This window comes from Dasypus novemcinctus, chromosome 24 (assembly GCF_030445035.2).
Source record: "Dasypus novemcinctus isolate mDasNov1 chromosome 24, mDasNov1.1.hap2, whole genome shotgun sequence".
NCBI classification, from domain to species: domain Eukaryota; kingdom Metazoa; phylum Chordata; class Mammalia; order Cingulata; family Dasypodidae; genus Dasypus; species Dasypus novemcinctus.
Window position 1 is genome coordinate 7,787,001 of NC_080696.1, and position 23,484 is coordinate 7,810,484.

Sequence of the window (23,484 nt, forward strand, 5' to 3'; positions counted from 1 at the left end):
AAGAGAGAAAGCAAGAAATCTGTTAATTAATTGGAAGAAAATATTCTGCTGAATATTGTTTTAAAAAGAGCTTTCTTTTACAGATCCCAAATCAGGAGGGAGCATTTTATTTATGACTTTGGTTTGAATCTTATAAAAATAGTGGCTTTGATTGTCTTAACACAGTTCCTCAAGCTTGGAGTGTTTGCAGGGTTTAAGAGGTTTCTTCTTTATAATTGGCTTCTATTTAATTATTCAGCAAATTTCTTTTAGTTTTGTGCTGAAAAAGTGCTGGAAAACTAAATTAATGATTACATAGATCATTATTCAAATTTCAGTGGAGCAAACCTTTAGAAGGATTATCATTTAGTTATTGCAGCTGCCCAGAAAATACTTCACGATAGCATTTTGGAAATACAGATAGAGAATCTGTACATTTATTTAGAGCCTTTTTGGGCCTCTGAGAGGCTTGAGCCTGGCCTCATTCTGTCCATTTCTCATTCCCTTTGAAAGAATGAAGTAACCTGCTAAGTTCCTCTTCCGTCTGTCATTTGTAACACGTGGGGCCGGGGTTTCTTGTGCAGTGACCACAGGGAAAAGAGGAAGTCGAAAAGCACGGCTAATTTGTGTGGATCTGGTATTTGGTGTTAATGCATGTCCTGCTCTCCTGAACCATTCTGTCACATGTTCATTTCTATCTTCTCGGCTCAGATTCATATCAGCAAGGCAGACCAACAGATTTAACAGACGAAGCGGTAGCCAGGAGGAGCAGCAGGGGCCTTTTGCAAACCTTCTTTTGCCCCACTTTTTAGCCCGCTTCATTAGGGGGGTGAACACGTGAACTACCTGGAAGCGGGAACTGACTTCCTCCTGGACTTGAAAGCAGCCTCCTTACTGTCCTAGGCCTGGGACGCAGGCAACGCAAGTGCTGGTGAATCTCTGCTTTCCCCCTTCAGGCCAGGTGTGAGCCCCTCGGGAGGGAAGTGTCACACACACACACAGGACGGTGTGAGCCCCTCGGGAGGGAAGTGTCACACACACACACGGGACGGTGTGAGCCCCTCGGGAGGGAAGTGTCACACACACACACGGGACGGTGTGAGCCCCTCGGGAGGGAAGTGTCACACACACACGACGGTGTGTGCTGGGAGGTCATGGTTTCCCGGGTTCTCCGAGAGCAGGCCGAGCCCCTGCAGCCCTATAAGTGTCACACACACACATGCGCACACACATGAGACGGTGCCCCTGTAGCCCTATAAGTGTCACACACACACACACACACACGAGACGGTGTGTGCTGGGAGGTCGTGGTTCCTGGGTTCTCCGAGACCTGTAGCCCTATAAGTGTCACACACACACACACACACGAGACGGTGTGTGCTGGGAGGTTGTTTGTGGTTCCTGGGTTCTCCGAGACCTGTAGCCCCATAAGTGTCACACACACACACACACACACACACACGAGACGGTGTGTGCCGGGAGGTCGTGGTTCCTGGGTTCTCTGAGAGCAGGCCGAGCCCCTGCAGCCCTATTTAGGCTCTCCCCGCCCGTCTCTCAGGTGTCTCTCGCCTTGCGCACGGAGGACACATGACGGAAGCAGGTGCTCTGGGGCGCGGGCGGGTCCTGGCGAGGCCCGGGGCCCCAGGTGCTCGCCCTCCCGCCTTCCTGCCTCCCCAGGGGAGCCGTGCCGAGGGCGGCTCCAGGCATCGGTGCGGGTGCCCACCCCTGCCGCCCACCTCGCGGCCAGGTCTGCCCGGGGCCTCGCTTCGCGCCGGGGCTGGACTGACGCCTACCAGGGGGCCGCAGCCGCCGTCCTGAGGCCACGCTCCTCGGGGAGGCTGCCCGCCCAGGTTGGCAGGACTGGGGGAACCTGCCTTCTCCATGGCTCTCCGGGTGGCTATGCTGGGCCTGGGGGCTCACTGGGAATGTCCTGGTAGCTGAGGACAAGGTGGCCGTTGGACTAAGCGGTTTTGGTGGGGTTTCTTTGACTTGCAGCTGAAAGCAGTCCTGCCCATACAGGAACCAAAAGGAAAAAGAAATGGCAGCCCCAAGTACCAGAACTGACTTTTTAGCTCCACTGTTTCTGCTTTGGATTGAAGCCGTCGCCGTAGCATTCCTGACACAGCTCGCCGTTAACTCGTGTGGCTTCCAGTGTCGAGCACACGCGCACAGCCTGCCCTCAGGCTGGGATTGCCTATTTCTGTTTCCTCAAACACCTAGCACAATAGTTAGCACACAGTAGGCACTTTATACCTGCTTGTTCAATCAGTTATTTAAAGGAATGTGTTTCGCAATGTTTAGAAAGAACGGTCAAGTTAGAATGATAAATAAGTGAAAACATGTATTATTTCAAAATAATAATTCCTAATGTCAAAAGGTGATCTCTGTTCTGAGTTAGCTGACAAGATATTCACTCTCGCTAAACTTTCAGAAGTGTTACTGTTCATCGGCAGGAATTAAATCCCGTATTTCTTTTTGTTTGCTTTTTTGTTTATTTGTGCTATGTGCGTTTCACACCTATTTTTGGGAGTCTTAGAATTGGAACATTTCATCTTAAGTTTAACCTTTCCTGTAAGTTGGAAATTAGTCATTTCCATTTTCTATTTTAATAAGTAATATTTGATTATTGATTTTCCCTATTAATTTTTTGATATATTTTAAACAAAATAAAATGGTCTTAGTTCTTTCTTCTTATCATTTTAACAGGAATCCAGAAAATATTTTAATTTCTCATTAGTTAGTCTCCGTGATTTCCTTTTGTGAGATTGTTTTGTGTGGAGACTAAATTAGCATAAGACTTTCACCCAGTGCTTCATTTGGTGTTTGTGAGGAAAATAATTCAAGAATGCAATTGAGGTGCTATGAATGAGCTATTTTATTTATTAATTCCTATATAAGTTTATCCACTGACCTAGAAATAAGATATTTGGGAATTGCAGATTTTAAATCAGGGAACATACTGAATGATGTATAATTCAGTATATTCTTGATATAAAAATTGGATATAAAGCCATCTTGAGTATAAAGCATTACATTAATTTGTCTTAAATGAATACATATGGTTTTTATTTTTATGACCTACTTATATCACTATATTGTTATCATGATTTGAAAGTGTTTTTAAACGCTATGGCATTATTTTATTAGTTAAATCACCCAGAAATTTGACAGTGTAGATATGATATGTATATTTTTAAACACTCTTCCCAGACCCTGACGTAGCTACAGCATAAGATGGGGTTAAGGTAATAAAATCTCTGAAGTCCTTTATGTATGTGCATGAAATTTCAGTGACCACAAGAGCATTGGGGTCATTTGAATTTATTTGAATACATTAATTATGAGCCATTTGGCTCTTTCAAGTGAGCGAAAATCGTATTCAATTTTTAACCCAGAATTGGGTGGTTGCTTACACACAGAAGGCTTTTAAATGTGTCCTAAAATGAGTATGTCAGATGAGAACCCTGACCACATGCTGCTATTCTACTCTTCTTCCTTATATCATAGCTTTCTGTGTCCTATTTGAGTTTGCATGCTTTCTGCTGTTTCTAAAATTGGTATCGAAGCAATGCATTTTTTAACATAAATTATCAAGTTTTGTCTTACTCTTAAACTTCATGTTGTTATGGGAGGCGGCATAATGGGCATCTACCTTGCTAACACCTACTTTCTTGGCTGAAAATACACTGACCTTGACTAACCTTGACATTTAGGATAGTTGACTGGATTCTGAAAATGCAAAGCCTGATGTGATGGTGAATCCCTAGTCCTGTAACCCCTTCAATACATAATAAAAATAATCCAGAAAACTGTCAGGATACCTCAAGATTTTATGCAGGGTTTGGCTTTACACAGCACAGACTTACCATGGGAAGGAGTTTATTTTCTGAAGACTCTTCCGCCAAACTGAAGCATGTGCACACAACCCCGAGGCTGTGACTCTTTGGTTATTAGAACCTCAGACAACATTGGGAGAAGCTCTGTTTCTCCCTTTGAACAAAACGATGTGTTGTAAACTTTTTTGCGAGGGATGGTATGTGTTCATTGCGTGACTCAGTTTGGAGTTTAAGAGGTGATAGGAAAAATGTGATCATCCGAAACTCCTTTTATCTAGGTGAGGAGCCCACACAGCAACTGCCTTTCTAAAGTCTCTCTCAAGTCTAGCATCGGTTGACATTTTTCAAGTGCCTGGTAAAGGTCAGGCATCCTGCTAGGCACACCCATTTGTGGGAAACTCATTTGGCAAGTAGTTTATCAAGGTGGTTAGGAGTGGGGATTGGGGGGGTCACAGCTCCCTCTCTGACTGGCTGAGTGATGCCGGGCAAATCACTGACCTCCTTCTCCTCATTATCATTTTTTATAGCAATCCTGTCAGATGGGTGGTTGCATCCCCATTCTACAGACAAGGAAACTGAGGCTCGTTTAAGTAATTTGTTTAGACCCACACAACTGGCAAGTTACTGAAGTTGAACCTGAAGGCAGACTGTCCTCAAAATCCTGCCGCCTTTCTCTCGCCCTGGGACCATGTATTTGTATAGCTCCCGAGTTGAGGTTTTTATCGAGTAGACTGCTTGCTTTGCATTGGATGAGCTCAGATTAGGGGCACTGGTAGCATGAAGAAGGCTCTGGAAAGGGAATTGGGAGACGTGAACTGTAGTTGGCCATTGCTGTAGTTGACTGTATGTCCTTGAGCAAGTCGTGCCCCCTGACCTGTGCTTTCCTCTTATGTGGAGGCCTGGGGCTTGCAGGACTCCTTTCAGATGTACCCTGTTATCATCGTAAGTTTTCCTTGTTTGTTCTAGTAATCCTCCTTGTACTGCAGTCTTTTTTTTTTTAAAGATTTATTTATTCACTTATTTCTCCCCCCACCCTCCATTGTCTGCTGTGTCCATTCGCTGTGTGTTCTTTTTCTGTGTCTGTTTGTATTCTCATTAGGCAGCTCCGGGAACCAATCCAGGGACCCTTAGGAGTGGGAGAGAGGTGATCATTTTCTTGTGCACCTCAGCTCCCTGGTCTACTGTGTCTCTTATTATCTCTCCTCTGTGTCTCTTTGTTGCATCATCTTGCTGCGCCAGCTTTCTGTGTGGGCCAGCACTCTGCACAGTGCAGCACTCCTGTGCGGACCAGCGCTCTGCGTGAGCCAGCTCACCATGTGGGCCAGCTTGCCCTCACCAGGAGGCCCTGGGCATCGAACCCTGGACCTCCTATATGGTAGACAGGAGCCCACTTGCTTGAGCTACATCCGCTTCCCCAGTCCCTCTTGTCTTATGTTGCCACAGCCAGTTTGCATGATATATTTTTTCCCGTGTATTTACTTCCAAGCTATTTGTGTATCTCTCTTTCAAGTGTGTTTCCTGCAAACAGCATATAGTTCATTCGTTCTCTTTTTTCCCTTTTTAGGTACTGGAGCTGGAGATTGAACCTGGGACCTCCCATGTGGGAAGCTAACGCTCGACCACTTAAGCCACATTTGCTCCCCTTACCTTTTTTTTTTAAGAATTATTTTATTTCTTCCCTTTTGCCCCCCTATGTTTGTGCTTGCTGTATGCTTGTCTGCTTGTCTTCTTTACTAGGAACTGAACCCATATGGGAGGGAGGTGCCCAATCACTTGAGCCACCCCGCTCCCTGCTTGTTGTATCTCTCATTGTGTTTCCTTGTTGTGCCTCTTTGTTGTGTCATTGCATTGTGTCAGCCTGTGGTGTCAGCTTGCTGTCTTGCTTGGCTATTTTAGGAGGCATCAGGAACCGAATTTGGGACCTCTCGTGTGGTAGGCAGGCACCCAACTACTTGGGCCACATCCACTTCCTTTTTATTAAATCCTTTCTGACCATCTTTGCCATTTAATTGAAGTTTTTAGTGCATTTACATTTAAAGTATTGTTGGTATGGTTATATTTTCTGAAATTAAAAGTTCATGAAGCATATTAAATTTCCATTTGATTTTCTGTATAGTCCCAGTTGTCATTCAGATTTAATTTTACGACCAAAAAAAGAAAACCTTTCCTAGGTTTTATAGTTTTTAGTGTAACTGCTCTGTTGATTGAGTCACATTTAGTAAAATACAAATAGAAAATTGCTTTTACTTTGATACGTACTCTGTTGCATCTTTCCTTCCTGCTCTTGGATGATATTTGTGGGTCCATAGCTTTTAGAATTACTTTAAAGTATTAGAAGAACTGAATTTTCAAATATTAGAGAACTGTAATACAACGTAAATCAAAACTTCCGTGCTCCCGTCAGTTTATAGCGTTTCCTCTTTTCCATCCACAGACCTGACCTCTGGCTTAGGGACCAACAATAAGGAAGAAAGGTGTTTCCTCGTTGAACCGTCTCTTTCCGCCTCCTCCTATCTACTCTGACTCCTGCAGTCATTAGTCAATCAGAAAAGGGCTGTTCCACTGAACAGGCCACTCAGTTCAGTTCATTTCTGACTGTACGCAGACCGATGCCAGACCCCACAAGTTAAGTGCAGAGCTCTGCATGCATGTCAGGCACCCTCCCTTCTGAGCAACTGCCTGCACATTTGGGGACTCCCCCCACTGCATGGATTCGACAACTCACTGGAACTTACCAAAGTCGCTGAAAGCACGATACTTACTATTGTAGATTTACTGTAGTGAAAGGGTCCAAGTAAGAAGCCAGAGCCCGGAGGGTGAGTTCTGGGAGGGCCTCAGACACCAGTCTCAGTCCTCTCCACGTGGAGTCAGAACGTGGCCCGGCGGCGATGTGCTTTCTCAGTCGTGGACACCAAGAGAGCTTCAGGTGTCCAGAGTTTCTGTGGAGTCTTGTATGAAGGCATGACTGGTGAATCGGTGCCGTGGAGTTGAGCACACTCTGTAGGTGCCTTCCCTCCCGGAGGTTGGGGAGCTGGGCTGATACGATATGGCTCAAAGCCCCAACCCCTAATGCCATGGCTGGTCTCTCCAGTCGCCCATCCCCAAGACCGCAGGTGTGGTTCGCTCCACCATCCTCTCATTAGCACATGAACTGGTCTTGGGTCTGACAAGAAGAACAAAAGTCCCTCCTAGCTCGGGAGATTCCAGAGATTCGCAGGTTGCTTCCCCAAGACCTGAGGACAAACACCAGCCGAGGTTTTGATTCGATGGCAGTGCCCTCGGGTTCTTGGGCGACCCCACAGGGCTCATCAGCGCCGTGCCCGGTGTGGGCAGTGTAATCCTGGCCGAGTCCCGAGGACCTTAGGTGCCTTCCTCCAGGAGAGCCTCACTCGAGGGTTTCCTTGCCTTGGTCCTGGCAGCCCACGTGGGAGGGGAGCGTTCAGAGTGACCCCAGCCTGAATGCTGTCCACAATGCCCACCTGGTCCACAGGGGATGCCCTCCTGCACCCGTCAGACTCCGCACCGTAGCCATTTGCACCTGCACCATGGCTCTCCTGCCTTGCTCTGCTGTGGCGGGCGGCATCCCCTGTGCTCGGGACTCTTGCTCCCTTATTTGCCATAGAGCAGGTGATGAGTTTCTCAGGGTCAAGCGTGCAGCCAGGTACAGTGGCAGGTCGCTGCTGGGGGCACTTGTCCCAGAACCGGGAGGGAGGAAGGGAAAGGAAAACCCTCTCTGGTCCTACGAATTCTCCTTAGGGGATTGGATGTAGCTCATTGGTTGAGCACCTGCTGCCCATGTATGAGGCTCCGGGTTCGATCTCTGGTACCTGCTAAAAACAAAACAAGCAAGCAAACAAATGGAAAAAAACTGTCTAAGAGGAGCCGGTGTAGCTCAGGCGTTGAGCGCCGGCTTGCTGCATATGAGGCCCTGGGTTCATTCCCCGGCCTTGGTACCTCAAAAAAAAAAAAAAAGAATTCACTTTGAAGAAATATCTTCTGCGTTGGAGGTGATGACTTCGGGACTGGTTTGGCCACCTTGTCGTAAGTCCCTGGGCGTGGGAAGGGACTTATCATCTGTTGTCTTCAGGACTGAGGCTTAAGCTGAAAATTTGAGGCGGTAGGACAGTGTCCCTTCTACTTCCGGTTAAAAGAATTTAGAGATTACGTTCTAAACAGCAAGTTGCCCACTTAAGTGTTATCCTTTCAGCTGTGTTTAGAACTCGTGAGCTCCCGCTCTGTAGTCTCCTCCCTCTACAATAAGGAGAAATACTGGCAACAGAACAGATGCTTCATCAATCTGTTCATGACGATTTCATGATTTGTCTGTGGGGAAAGTAAGGATGACTAATGTAATAAGAAGATGGAGTTTCTAATCCAGAGTACCCTTTACTGATTTGGTAAAACAAGTGGTCACTTAAGTGGAAAAAAGTACAATTCAAAACTGTTGTGTAGATCACTCGATCAAGTTGGTTAGGGTGCTGAGGTAGGGAAAACCTGAAACTGCATTGACAGGCACCCCTGGTAGAAATTCCTAAACAGTATAGGTCACCTATATGTAAATAAAATATGTATATGTTTATATATAAAATGTTTATATATATGTATAAACATGTTTGTATACTATATATGTGTGTGTGTATATATATACACACACACATATTTTTATAATCCCAATATAGCTATAACAGGTGATGGGGATTACCTCAAATGCTTTTTTTTTAAGATTTATTTTATTTATTTCCCCCCCATTGTCTGTGCTCTGTGTTCATTTGCTGTGTGTTCTTCTGTGTCTGCTTGTCTTCTCATTAAGCAGCTCTGGGAATCGATTCTGGGGCCTTCCGGAGTGGGAGAGAGGCAGTTACTCTCTTTTACCTCCTCAACTCCCTGTTCTACTTCGTCTTCTTATTTTCTCTCCTCTGTGTCTCTTATTGCATCTTCTTGCTGTGCCAGCTCTTGGCATCGGCCAGCACTCCTGCGTGGGGTGGCTTTCCCACAGTGGGCGCACTCCCACAGAGGGCGGCTCTCCTGTGCGGGGCCACATTCCCTCGTGGGCCAGCACTCTGCATGGGCCAGCTTGCAGCGTGGGCTGCTTGCCACATGGGTTAGCTTACCCTCACCATAAGTCCCTAAGCATTGAACCCTGGACCTCTTAAATGGTAGACAAAAGCCCAGTTGGTTGAACCACATCTATACATTTTAAGAGTTGGCAAAGAATAAATAGCACAGATAAAGGAGAACAGTTTGGAACAAGAAATGTAATTTTCCTCAATTTTTGGAGCAGATAGAGATGACTAGAAAATGAAAAGCACAAAGAAGACAAACATACTTAATCTAATCATAGTAGTTGGTTACCATTGATATATACCAAATTGCTTTTTGTTTATTGGCACATTTTTTCCCACAAGTTTTAAAAAGCTGGTCTTTAGCAAAACTTTCTTTCATCTGTATTTAATCAGATCACTTATTTTTCTCTTAAAAATGATTAGGAATTCTCTTTCATGGCTTGACTTTATATGCACTGAGATTGTGTCCAATATAATCAGAAATCTGTTAAATATAACTCCTCAAACTTTATTTGTAGACTAGATTTTTTCCTAAAATTTTTTGAGCCTTAGTAAGTTAAGAATTTAAACCACAGAAGAACAGATAAGGGATGTTAGCTGGGACAGAGGAAGATGTATTTTAACACTTAAATCCGTTCTTCATCCCAGCCCTGGAACTGCTTATGGCAGTTAATTTAATGTGGACCTCGGTATTTCATTTCATAAATGGGGCAATGTCTTTCCGATTGTGGGGTCAGATATAAGGGGGGATGTTAATGTGTTTAAGCAAGGTCAGCATTCACAAGAAAGTCCTGCTTTGCTAGAAAGTTTGGAGTTTTGAGCCAGAACTTTAAAAGCAGTATACAGAGTTCTACTAAGTGTTGTCAGACACTGCCTTTGGAAAAGTATCTCCATCTTGTTTCTGTCCTTATGAAGCCTCTCTGCTGATCTTTGGTAAAGATTGAACACATTGAACAGTAACTTTATAGCATGAAAACTGAATCTTAATTGAGAATACTAATTTTTGGTGTCATGGGAGATTTTTGAAAAGGGCTAGCCAAAAATAAGAATATATTTATCTTTTAAAAGATAATTCAGCCATTATTTGGAAAAACACTCAGCATCCTTATACTAAATTTTAAATAATAGGCACTAGTAGGAAGGGGAGGAAAAAAATGGAAACCTGCTTTATCATATGAGTTGGTTAAGTTCCTCTGTCACCTTGGCCAGGTTATGGTATCCAGTGGTTGTTAAGGCAGCACTGGCCTGATTGTTATGTGAGGATATTTTGTAGATTTAAGTCATTAGTCACTTGACTGAATCTATGGCTGATTGCATCTACAACCAACAGAGGAGATTGCCTTCAGCAATGAGAGAAGTCTTGTCCGATGAGTTGAATGTCTTAAAGGGAGAACTGATAATTTCAAGTCAGAAAGTAGAATTTCTACCTCTACTTCAGCCAGCCAGCTTCTCCTGGGGAATTCATTGAAACCTTCATCCGAGTTGTGGTTTTCCCTATGGAATTTGGCCTCACCAGTCCCACGGTTGTGTGAGCCAATTCCTGTAATAAATCTCATAATATTTATGTACATACATCCATATATCCTGTTGGATCTGTTTCCCTGGAGAATCCTGCTACATCACATAATGGCTGTTCCAAAATAAGTTTGGCTTCTAACACATTTGCATTTTTTTCCCAAATGGATATTAGATGGCTGTCCTGGTAGAATTGATGGCATGGAAAACATTCTGTGTCGTTATACAAGTGCTGGCAAGGTTTAGCCTGCAGTGGCAGAGCAAAGAGCCTCATGTTGAGGCTAATACACTGCAGTTAACTTTTCTATCAACACATGGAAATCCCAGACTGTGCACATATTGTATAAAAATTATTACCAAATGTTTCGGGGGTGGAGAGTCTATTTCTTCTCATAAGAATTTATGAGGTTGTTAAAATTATGTGTCTTTGTAGTCATAACAGTTTATTTCATTAAGATGTTTACTGGATAAATATTGTCACAAAGATTTTCAACAACTTCAAAGAGGTATTATTTTTTCAGGGAGAAGTGTTAGGAGTCTCTGGCAGTAGACCTCCTTTTTCTTCTTTTTGCAGTGACCTCTTTCCCCTTTTGACTCAGAAGTCTCTATTATTTTAAACTGCTTCAATCCATCCAATATCTCTCAAAAAATCATCCGTAAGCCTCCCAGGGGTTAGCGTCTCCAGGGTCGCAGTTACCTCCTGTTCTCTAGACTTTACCTGAACGCCCAAGTGCTAGAGGGAGAGAGCTGGTCAGCTTCGAGAGAAACCGAGGCCACGGACGCGTCTTTTTATTTTCCGCAGTCCCTGGGCCGCTCAAGTTCATGGTGGCTCTTGTTTCCTTAACGAGCTGTACAGGTTTAAAGATCCTCACCAAGGAAGACGGGCCGGGCGGTGGTGGCGTCTGCCCGGTTTACGACGCGGCACGGCGACGCTGCAGCGGTTACAGCGCAGCCGCGCCCTGCGCCTGCTTTTGGGTCACAAAGGGAAGGTTCTTGTGAACGTGCTGTCAGCTACTGTGCGTGTCCACCCTATGAACGATACCTTTGTAAAGACCGCGGTGGGCGCAGGTGGCGGAGCGGAAGCGTGAGCGCTGGCCTCCTGGGTGTGGTCTCTGCTCTGCCTTCTGCTCTTTTCCCAGCTAAGTGACCTCAGGCCCGTTCCTGGGCTTCCGTGGAATGTGCCCTTGCCTGAAGGTGGGGACTCCGGTGAAGAGCTGGGGGTTGTGAGGGTGAGACCCTGGAGGGGCACACCTGCCACGTCACCTGGCTTAGCATAGCCAGTGCTTGACTGAAGTTCTTTTCTTTCTGTAGACATTTGAAGTTTTGTCATGCTGGGTCAGATGAACTGTTCATCCAACTCATGACTACATTCTTGTTTTTTTTTCTTTTAGCGGTACCAGGGATTGAACCCGGGACCGTGTATATGAGAAGCAGATGCTCAATCCCTGAGCTCCACCTGCTTCCCTCATTACTGTATTCTGAAAAAGATTCTGCAGGGTTTGTTTTTTTTTTATTTTAGGATTGTGTGCTTTTCATGAAAAGATGCCTTTTTCTTCTTGGAAAAGTAATCTGCGTGTCTATTTGTAAATACTTATTGCGGGCCAGCCTTCCTGCCCTCGGGGAGTGTATGTTCTGGCAAGAGATGAGAAAATGCTGCAGAATTCTAAATTCCGTAGGCACTGCATTCCTGAGGTCCTGTAGGAGCCCAGCGTGGGGGCATCTGAACCAGCTCAGCCCGGAAGGCCTCGAGAGGTGACCTCATGTCTCTGTGTTCTGGGGTTTTTTAAGTGATGTCTCATTTATAATGTTAATCCAGCCATGCGTCTGATTCTTTACTTTGCTGCGTTGAGGCATACAGGTTTTGAAGACGATCATAAACTACAAGAGACTCCGTTTTTTTGACCACTTGAATAGTGTTACGCTCTTTTTTTGTCTTTGTTGTCACTTCTGGGTTTTCTTACATCACGCGTGTGAAGATGTAGTGGCCCGTGGGCGAGTGCAGTGTGGCTTGGCTCAGGTTTTCCTGTGGACTGCTCTCCCTTACACTTGCTCACCTTCCCGTGAAGCGTCTTCTTGCCACGTGGAGACTGCCGATGAGGGCAGCAAAGACCACGGACATGTAACTGACCAGTTACATGGAGCATCAGTTAGTGGCGATAGGAGCAGCTTCTGAGCACCCAGGAGCAGGAAAGGGAAATTACATCTGGTGTTTGTTTTGTTTTGTTTTGTTTTTAAAGGTTTATTTATTACTTCTTTCCCCTTCCCGCTCTCCCCCACCCCAGTTGTCTGTTCTCTGTGTCTATTTGCTGCATGTTCTTCTTTGTCTGCGTCTGTTGTTGTCAGCAGCACAGGAATCTGTGTTTCTTTTTGCTGTGTCATATTGTTGTGTCAGCTCTCCGTGTGTGTGGCACCATAACTGGGCAGACTGCACTTTTTTTCGTGCTGGGCGGCTCTCCTTACAGGGCGCACTCCTTGCGCATGGGGCTCCCCTGCGCGGGGACACCCCTGCGTGGCATGGCACTCCTTGTGTGCATCAGCACTGCACGTGGGCCATCTCCACACGGGTCAAGGAGGCCTGGGGTCTGAACTGTGGACCTCCCATGTGGTAGACAGACGCCCTAACCACTGGGCCAAGCCCACTTCCCTACATCTGGTGTTTCGTTAGAGTATTTTTAGGCACAAATGATACAAAACAGCAGCTTAAACTCACAGACCTTTGCCACACCTGACGTGAAAAGCAGGTTTAGGCATCTAAGCATGTTGGGCAGGTGCAGCATCTTGGCATTGTCATCAGAGAACAAGAGTCTTTCTCTTTCTGCTCCTTATTGTCTGTCTTTGTCCTCAAGGTTATAAGACAGCTCAGCGCCTCCCAGCAGGTCTTCCCAGGAGAGGTGGACGGAGACCTGCTCATAACACAAGAGCAGAGCTCTCAGAGCCCTCTCCCTCTCTCCATCTCGCTGGTCAAAGCTGTTTTCCGTGGCCACTCCCCGGTGTGAGAGAGTCTTGGGGAACAAACCGTCTCAGCCTGGCATATTGCCACCAGGGCAAAGTCGAGGTTGTGAACATTGGGTTGACAATCAGTCTTGACTGCTGTATTAGTCAGCCAAAGGGGTGCTGATGCAAAATACCAGAAATCGGTTGGTTTTTATAAAGGGTGTTTATTTGGGGTAGACGCTTATAGATACCAGGCTATAAAGCGTAAGTTACTTCCCTCACCAAAGTCTATTTCCACATGTTGGAGCAAGATGGCTGCCGAAGTCTGCCAGGGTTCAGGCTTCCTGGGTTCCTCTCTTCCCCAGGGCTTGTTTCTCTCCAGGCTCAACTGCCCTGCTCCTCTGTGTGCTTACTTCCTGGGCTCCAGCTCAAAACTCCTACTCCTCTGCTGTGTGGTTTTCTCTGTGGGTCCCTGCACACCAACAGGGACTCAACATCCTACTGATGTACCCCAGTGAAAGCCTTAATTGTTATTTAATCAAGTAAAAGTGAAACCTCTGAATCCAATACAATCTAATGACAAACAGGCCAGTTTACAAACAGAATCTAGTATTTATTATTGGAATTCATAAATAATACCAAACTACTATGACTGCTAAATATGAGTGTTTCATTTTTGTTATCTCAAGTGACTTCTGTCTTAGATTTCATGATTTGGTGATAGTGTTTGTTGCTATTTCACTCATTCATTTATTGACATAGAATTTAGATACATAAGACCTTGTGATACACCATTCCCAATTTAATAAAACTAGACCTCAAATTATGGCTGCATGAAAGAAAAATATTTGCATATGGATGTAAGCTAATGGAAGTTTCCCTTAGCTCATGTAGTAAATTGCTAGAGCTATGGTTTTCAAGTTGAGAACAATTGACTTTTGTTGAGCTGACCTCCGTCATGTAACTCATTTGAAATTATTACCCACACACTCCCTTCTCGACCCCCCGATCCTTTCCTGGATACATTTGGAACCCTGCCTCCTGAGGCCAAGGCGCCCTGGTTTTCCCATAATACTCCCTTTTCCAGCTTTTATGTGCCTATCCATTAAGTCAGACAGATTTCCTACTCAGAATTTGGCTTTTTTATTTGGAAAGGCAACAGATTGTTTTAGGACAGGAGAACTTGAAAAAGAAAATAGAACCCCGTGGACTACTTGTTTCCCGTTTATCATCACGTCTTGGCCAGGATTTAGCGTTGGGTCCTCAGCTTGCTGTGTGCTGAGGGAGCCTGGGTTTGCCCGGCCGCTGGCTCTCCTTCGCTGCCGGCTCGGCCCAGCTGCTCCTTATTTTACGTCCAGGCTCAGGCTTACAGTGGTAGTGCTTGGTGGGGTCAGTAAGCCAAGTTTCCGGGCTGCGAAGGTGGCCCTGTGTGTGACTTCCCTGCACGCGGTGGACACTGTGTGCTGGCCTCGCTTGACCCCTCTTGTCTCTTTCAAATAACAGCCAAAGTTAGCGGAATAACCTATGAAATACGCATCTTGAGGCTGTTTCCTAGTGACATGCTCAGCCAGCAGAAGTAGGTAACAGGTTGGGTAGTTTATATCTGCAGTTCCAAAGCTTGCATTAATAAACGATATTCTTTTTTTTAATTGTTGCCTCTTCTTCCATCTCTTGTGAAGAAGGGTTTTTTCTTCCCTTTCATGAAACAGGTCACATTGATATTAATAAGTCATCCATTTCCCCATTTATATTAATCAAAGGCTTATTTAACTGCCAACAATTTCAGACAGGCATGAGATAACCTGTGTTTCTGTGTTGAGATCATTTAATTCAGAGTGGAAGTACTTGAAATAATTTTAAAAAGAAGCTTTATCACAGGTAAATATATACTTTTTATTTGATTTTTGAAATACTGAAAAAAAAGAAAGCCCAGGGCCATTATTACTATGTTTAAAATACCATAAGTATAAGCTGTTCATTTTTCCTAGTGTGATATTTGATTTTTAAAATTTTTGTTTAGCTTATTTCTCTAGGTTTTTCTTTCTTGGTGTGTATGTGGGGTGTTTGGAGAACAAAAAGCTTGTGATACTTGCGATCTGTGTGTTTCTTTCCTCTAGTGTTTCCATACATCATTTTCGTTGGATAACCTTTTTTAACTTTTATTATGGAAAATTAAAAATATACGTAAATGCAGAGTAGATATTACAGTGAACCTTCATATATTCATCAGTAACCTACAATGAACTTCTGGCCTCTTTTGTTTCATTTTCACTCCCCATCAACAAACCAACTACATTGTTTTGAAACAAATCCCAGATGGCCTATTTCTGGACAGCAGTTGTGGACCATCCCAACGATTACTGTGTGCCATGGAGGAAGGTTTGGCTCCGGCACACTGACCCATGTTTCCTTAGAAGTCTGTGGCTCTGTGTTGGCTTTCTCTTGTTAGCAGAGATTCTCTACCCCTGTGAGTTCAGAGAGTGGGATGAGCAGCTAGGAGCCTAGGTCCTAACTGTACTCCATTGGCAGTGAGATGGGCAGAGTAGTGCTGACTTGACACCGAAGCCACGGAAAGCAGGAGAGGAAAGGTCCCGGCTGCTGGTTTACTTGGGGCAGCCGATGGAGTCAGCTTTGAACGGAGCCCAGAACTGTCAAGAGGGTGCTCCTCAACCTTGGCTGGGATTGCAGGATTCACACTCCCTTCAGGCAGATGTTAGGAGAGTCTCTTATTGAAAGTTTAAAAAGAAAAGAAGCTGGCAGCCTAAGCAAGCACAGGTGAATGTAGGAATCCCCATTTGATATGTTTAAGAGTGATGGCTTTGGACTGTTACCACCTTGAAATTATGCCTTGGCAGTCGTTTCCAGTCTTTGGCGTTCTTTGGGGTCAGAAATCATGGCTGTTGTTTCTGAATCTACACGTCGTCATCCCCATTGGCAGTTTAATTACCTCCTTGTGGACATTATTCTATTGGTCATTTTTTATTAGATTTGGCTCAGTATAGCTTATAATAGATGATTAACGTATTAAACTTTAGACCACTTACTTCTTTATTTGGGCTTGTGTATATGTAGTTAAAATATTAAATCATCTCCATCAAAATAATTTTGAACAGAAAAGCCATATTTAGTATTTGCTAATGACTAGTAGGTTTGTATGTCAGTTATTTATTGAAAGTAATACAGTAAAATAAAGTCAGAGTGGTCCTATTTTGATTTAATTTCCATTATATATTTTTCCTAACCAAAAAATCTTAACTAAGAAAAATAGAGCCCAAAATATGGCTTATGGCTTGGACAATTAAAAAAAAAAAATCAACAAAGGACATAGAAACTTACTGTTCTGTTACCTTCCTTTTTATCCCCCACAGCTATTAGAACCTCTCCACCTCATTTTTTAAAAAAGATTTATTTTATTTATTTCTCCTTAGCCCCTTTTGCTTTGCATTTGCAGTATCTGTTCATTGTGTGCTTGTCTTTTAGGAGGCATCAGGAACCGAACCTGGGACCTCCTGGGTGGGAGGCAATCTCTTGAGTCATCTCTGCTCCCTGCTTTGTTGTGTCTTTCTTTATGTTTTCCTCCTTGTCTCTTGTTGCATTAGCTTGCTGTGCTAGCCCATTGTGTCAGCTTGCTGTGTTGCTCGTCTTTATGAGGCAGGAGGAACCAAACCGGGACCTCCCATGTGGTAGGCAGGAGCTCAATTGCTTGAGCCACTGCCCATTCCCTTTTCACCTCATTTTGAGTGGCATTTTATACATTTGGTTCTTCATTTGTACATTGACTTCATGGAATTAAACAAAATGTTTGAAAATATGTCATTAGCAGAGATGTATATTAAATATTTTATATCTAGTTATGAAAAGCTTTCATTTATTTTAATCCATTCCCCTTTTGATTTTAACTATTTACTTCTTAGAAATCAAATCATTGGAGTCAAAATCTTTAGACTGTTTCACTTGGATAGAAATGAAAAATTATGTTGTCCAATTAAAAAATTTTTTTATTTGTTTAACAATTTAAATAAAACCAGAACATGAAGAGATTACAGCAGATCTCAAAAGTTCATGTTTGCCACTTTCTGTTACTAATGGATAGTCTTTCTTCTTTATTTCCCCATAGGAAAAGACGATTTCTCTATGATATGGAATCCTGAAATGTGATCATCCTTTAAAAGGTAGGCATATATACTTTTAAAAATGAATTTATGACTTAAAAAAATTTTTTTTATCTTACAACCCAGAGTTACTTAATCGAGAAGCAGTTTTTATGCTGCTGAGCATGCCATTTGGATTTCAAACCTCAGCTTTAGTTTTCTGAATTCAACATTTGGGTTTGCCAGGTTTTTTAAAGAGTGACTATTTTGAGAGAATAGTTGCTGTCTTTAGCAGTCAGTGCATGTTATGTGTAATAAGTGAATGTCTCTCAGTAGATAACATATTTGTTGAAAAAGATTAATTTCAGCTCTTCCTGATGAAATATGCTCCTCTTTTTTCGGTGAGTGATGTCTTTCTAGAAAGCCCAGGGAGTATAGAAGTATAAAGTAGTCTGCGGCCAGTAAAAGTTGTTGTAGCTTCAGGTTTTTTGTGCAAGTTTATTTTTTGGATCATCGAATGTGATTGGCTTACTATTTTCATCAGCTACAACAAGGTTGTGGGGATTCTTAAGTTTATTGAATCTCTTTGTAATCTACCGAGAATCTCCAAGAGGTTTCTAAAGCTCATGGACAGGGCTTCTCATGTAAAGTTGCTCTTGCTTTTATATAATGTCTTTTCCTTTGTCACGTGAGTGGACACTTGCCAGCACGCCTGTTCTGAAAGGTATACTTAAGGACGTTGATTCTGATTCTGATTCTTTTAGAAAAATATCTGCAGGAACTGGCGGATCCCTAAGACATGATTGCTGTGGTGGGTCTGATGGGGCTGTCATTCCAAATCTTGGGTTCTGTCCAGGTTTGGGGGTGTTCCAAAATCAGAGTCAGGCCTGACCTCGTGCCATCGTCCGTCAGTGTTTCCCTGTAGTCTGCTCTCAGATTGTGAGAGTTTAGCTCTTAGATCATTTCCAGGCAGAGAAGCCACGGTGTAGAAACGTCCTTCCCCATTTCATCATTACAGTTCTGTGACTCTGATGGGGTTGTCTCCTCCTCCTCCTGTCAGCTTCAGAACAGGGTCTTTTCATCTCCATCCTGCCATCCCGTGTCCACCTTGTGGCCGTCTCCAGCCTGGAAGCGGCTTGGCTCTTTTCTCTGGCAGAGCTCCCAAAGTAGTTACCACATCTTAGGAAACAGCCCCCACCTCTAGATGGCAAAAAGGGGAACTTATGACATGTACTAGATTACTGGAAATCTCATGTGGAGAACCAACAATATTCTGATGCCTGAATTGCATGTAGAGAAGTTGAAGCTGAGAGGAAAGTTTGGCCTACTTACGATAAACTGAAACACCAGTGTAAATTCAGCATTTGGACGTAACTACTGTCCCAACAGAGAGACTGCAACTAATATGCTTCAAAATATGCTTCAAAACTGGACTTTAAAAATCTGCTGTATGAAGATTACTTACAGTGAAATGGCTGCAAAATTATTAAGCAAATTTTTAATATTTGCTTTTTAATATTTTGGCTCGGGTTATTTCTTCAGACTTTGACACAGATGACACAGAAACATGAATTAATTGTAGAAGGGAGTGAGGGTAATTTTTGATTAAATGACAGGAAGAGAACTGATGAGCACAATATGAATGTTGAGTCATGAAAATACACTTTTCGGAGCTCTAAATTGTTAGACCTTGATCTTCCTTGCAGCTGGAACGATAATTGGACTTAACTGCAGCATAAATAATTTATAATGTAATTTACTTCTGTTACCAGATACACATTGAAAAAGCACAAGGAAAGCTGCTTTTTCTCATTTCCCCAACCCTGATCCAAAGCCCCTCTTGTGAAGAGAACCCACATATCTGCAAGATAGCTGGATGCTCGGGGGCACGGTCTTTAGCAGAGGGTGCCTTATCTGTGTGGAGGGTCTGGCGTGTCCAGCAAGGTCCTGGAGTCCATGGAAAACCAAGGAGTGCCCGCGTTTTGACTAAGGAATGCTTCCCCTGGACGAGGATACGACTGCTTTACAAACTACATCGCTGCTCCTGTGATTAGGAAATAGTCATCAGTATCACGTGCCATGAACTAAAAGCAGATTTTTACTGCAATGCATTTCCTTTATTGACAGGAATTAAGGCACAACCACTATTAGAAAGAGTTAATCATCATTTTTGACATGAAAAAATGGGTCCTCATAATCAGGGAGATTGAGAACTATTGCTCTAGAGCAGGCGTTCTTACCCTTTTTTGTGGCACAGACCCTGTATTAATCAGCCAAAGGGGTCTGATGTAAAACACCAGAAAAATACTGGGCGTTAGAAAGGATATTTATTTGGGGTAGGAGCTTACAGTTACCAGGCCATAAAGCATAAGTTACTTCCCTCACCAAAGTCTATTTGGACCAAGATGGCTGCTGACGCCTGCGAGGGTTCAGGCTTCCTGGTTTCCTCTGGGCTCAGCATCTCTGGTTCCTCCACAAGGTCATCTGTAGACTATGAGGCTCTCTAGGCTTTGCCTCTCTCCAGAAGGTCAGCTGTAGACTATCAGGTGAACAGCTCTGTCTCTGTCCCTGGGGCTCCAGCCTAAGACTTAAGCATCAAACTCCATCATCAAAACTCCAACATCAGAAACTCTTACCTCTGCCCTTTGCCATGCCTTTTATCTGTGAATCCCTACCCACCAAGGGGTGGGGACTCAACACTCTAATGATGTTGCCCAATTAAAGCCCTAATCATAACTCAGTCTGGCCCAGGTACAGATCAGATTACAAACATAATCCAATATCTATTTTTGGAATTCATAACCTATCAAACTGCTACATTCCACCCTCTGAATTCTAAAAAGAGATTACAATATCTGGAAAAACCTTAAATCAGTAACAATGCAAGTACTAAATCATATCACAATCAATTTAAAGAAATACAGGTTGCCTTGGGGCAAAGTCCTGTCTGCTATAGACCTATAAAACTTACAAAACAATTCATCTGCTTCCAATACACAAATGGACAAAGGATAAACATTCTCATTACAGTAAGGAGAAATTGGGAGGGAAACATGACTCATGGTTTCTCTACAGTTCATTAGACCTGCAGGGAATCCTCTGTTCAATTTCAAAGCCTGAGAGTCATTCTTAAGAAGATGGTTTCTTCTCCTTGGGGCCATATGGGGACCCACCCTTAACACATGCTTGCCCAGTGGCCATTTTCTTGGTTCCACCCTCATCAAGCATTTGGATGTTGACCAAGCTCCAGACCTCTCCCTCCAAGAGTATTGGGGTGATTGCCATACCTTACCCAATCTTTTGGTTAGAGTCTTAACCCCCTAGCACAGTGATGTGAAGACAACATTCCCCCTAACCTTTGGCATACAGGCTCAACCCTCTCAGAGCAACAAGTTGACCACCTGGCCTTCCCTAACCTTTGGGGGATAGGTCTACCCCTCTCAGACCTGTGGGGTGCTGACCTTCACCGCCCTAACCTTTGCAGAATGTGTTCCACCCTCTCTGTACCCTGGGGCAGCAAAACTCTCCCAGTACATCCAGTGGGAACATCCACCCTCTTCAACTGCTGGGGCAAACTCACCTGCTCTGTAAACATGGGTGGGTTCCTTTCTTTGCCCAAAGTGATGTCCTAATTCCAGATCTCACCTTCCATGGTTTTCCTCTTGAAGCTTTTTCTCCTTCAGTGTCTCCTTTCCAGGTCCCTTTTATTCCAGGATGACAATGGTTTTGTCCATACAGCTCTCTCAAAAGGTCTGTTTAGTATGCAGGAAGCAAGGGTCTAAGCCATCAGATAGCAAGACTTTCCACAAGTCTTTCCTAGATGACTGTAACTTCAATCTTGATTTACCAGTTTCAAGTTTAGTTAAGTCCTCCAATGGGGCGATTTCATCTGGGAGCTTGATTTCCAGGCTTGGGATTTCCAGAATTAGGTTTTGTTTTCTTTGTGCCCAACAGTTCAGTCCTAAGCATATCTCTGTCATCTAGCATTTTGCTATAAACTGCAAGCAGAAGCCAAGCTGCATTCTTTAGGTTTACTTTGGAAATTTCTTTAGCAAAATGCCCAGGCTCATCATTTTCAAATTCTGCCTTCCATAAAACACCAGGAGTTAATCTTGCTAATTTTCTGCAACTTTAAAACATGGATCGCCTTTCCTCCAGGTTCCAATAATAGTTTCATCATTTACTTCGAAGGCATCATAAAAAGTCTCATGGAGCTGCCCTGGATGGTGCTTCAGAGGTAATCACCGGACATTGTAAATCCTCACAGGGCCTACATGATGGAATAGAGGAGAGTATGGGCCATGATGTGAACCAATGTATATGAGGTGCAGAGGTGCCCAAAGATGTACTTACCAAATCCAATGGATGTGTCATGATGATGGGAACGAGTGTTGTTGGGGGGGTGGGGTTGAATGGGACCTCACATATATATTTTTAATGTAATATTATTACAAAGTCAATAAAAAATTAAAAAATTAAAAAAAAAAAAAAGTCTCTTTAGCATCCTTATTACTATCAACAGTCTCCTCAAAGCTTTCTAGGCCTTTTCCATCAAGCATCTCAAAATTCCTTCTAAAAATACCACTTACCCATTTGTAAAACCATTCCAGCATTTTGGTAATTGCAAAAGCACTTTCTTACTCCTTGGTACCAAATTCTGTATTAGTCAGCCAAAGGGGTGCTGATGCAAAACACCAGAAAAATCCCGGGCGTTCTAAAGGGTATTTATTTGGGGTAGGAGCTTACAGATACCAGGCCATAAAGCATAAGTTACTTCCCTCCCCAAAGTCTATTTCCACATATTGGAGCAAGATGGCTGTCGACATCTGCAAGGGTTCAGGCTTCCTGGGTTCCTCTGGGCTCAGTTCCTCTGGTTCCTTCACAAGGTCAGCTGTAGACTATGAGGCTCTCTAGGCTTTGCCTCTCTCCACAAGGTCATCTGTAGACTATCAGGCTACATTATCAGGAATAATGTTTCCTCTGAATTTCAATAAACACTCATGGACCCCTGGTTAAGAAGCCTTGCTCTAGGACGTAATGAAGGTATTTCAGGTGATGACTAAACCTGTGATCCTACCAAGCCAGGGCCTTTTGAACAGTTAGAGGAAAGAAATACCCACGTTTGTTTTATTCGATGTTGGATTGCATTCTTGGGGCGATGGAGGAACTTGGGTTGGTTACCGGCTGCCTAGAAGGCTAGACCTGCACCGTTCAATGCCGTAGCCAGTGGCCACATGGGGTGTTTAAATTCAGATTAAAAAATGAGTGTTTCAGGCACACTAGCTACAACTCAGTGTCCACGGCTGACAAGAGGCGACAAGAGGCGACACATTGGACAGTACAGATGGAGAACGTTGCCGTCGTCACAGTTTTCTCTGACGGTGCTGGGGATGGTTGACATTTTGGGACTACTCCAGAACACCTGCGGGAGCCTTGCCCCTCGGATCCTGGCTTTGAGTGGGGATGGCAAAGCCTGGTCCAGCTGGTGGAATCTTGGGAGATTATATGGACGCGAGTCCCCAGTTGCCATGTGGGGAGGACACTGCTCTGCCCATAAGCCCTTCCGGTTGCCTTGGCAGATGGCAGGGTCCGTGTGCCCGTTTCAGTTGTTAATATTTTTCCGAACGTGTAGTGGTCGTGCATCACATTTTGGGCTGCGTCACATCTGCATCCTGTTCCTGACCTTGGGGAAATGCATCGTGGGGTGAGGCTGGACCACTGTGTGTTTCCTGCCTCTGCCAGCCCTAGAGGGTGCAGGACTCCCCATCTTCCTCTGGAGCGAGTGACTCTGAGAAACAGAAGATGGTTTAGAATTCTGCCCGTCATTGGTGAGCAGCAGCGTTGCCTGCGGTGGCAAGTGCCCAGCAGCTTGGACAGAGGATGTCACAGAGCCAGCCACTTGAGGACAAAAGAGGGATGCCACGGAAAGTGGTTTCGTTTCCATCTGTTACAGAAGGAGCCCACACTAGCTCCTCTCTTCAGCTGGTGTCACCTGCCCATGGATTACTCACAGCGTCACTAAAAACTCCAGACAGAACCCAAGAGAGACCAGACAGCGGTGATCCC

General features: G+C 44.1%; 1 protein-coding gene across 18 annotated transcripts in view; it reads left to right on the forward strand.

The window, feature by feature from the left end:
• PLCB4 (phospholipase C beta 4) overlaps positions 1–23,484 on the forward strand; it is a 383,120-nt gene that overhangs the window by 12,779 nt on the left and 346,857 nt on the right. For all 18 annotated transcript variants that reach the window (XM_058287543.2, XM_071211556.1, XM_058287545.2 and 15 more), the window contains exon 2: positions 17,445–17,499. The gene's annotated coding sequence lies outside the window, so the exon portion shown is untranslated. The remainder of the gene's footprint in view (positions 1–17,444; positions 17,500–23,484) is intronic.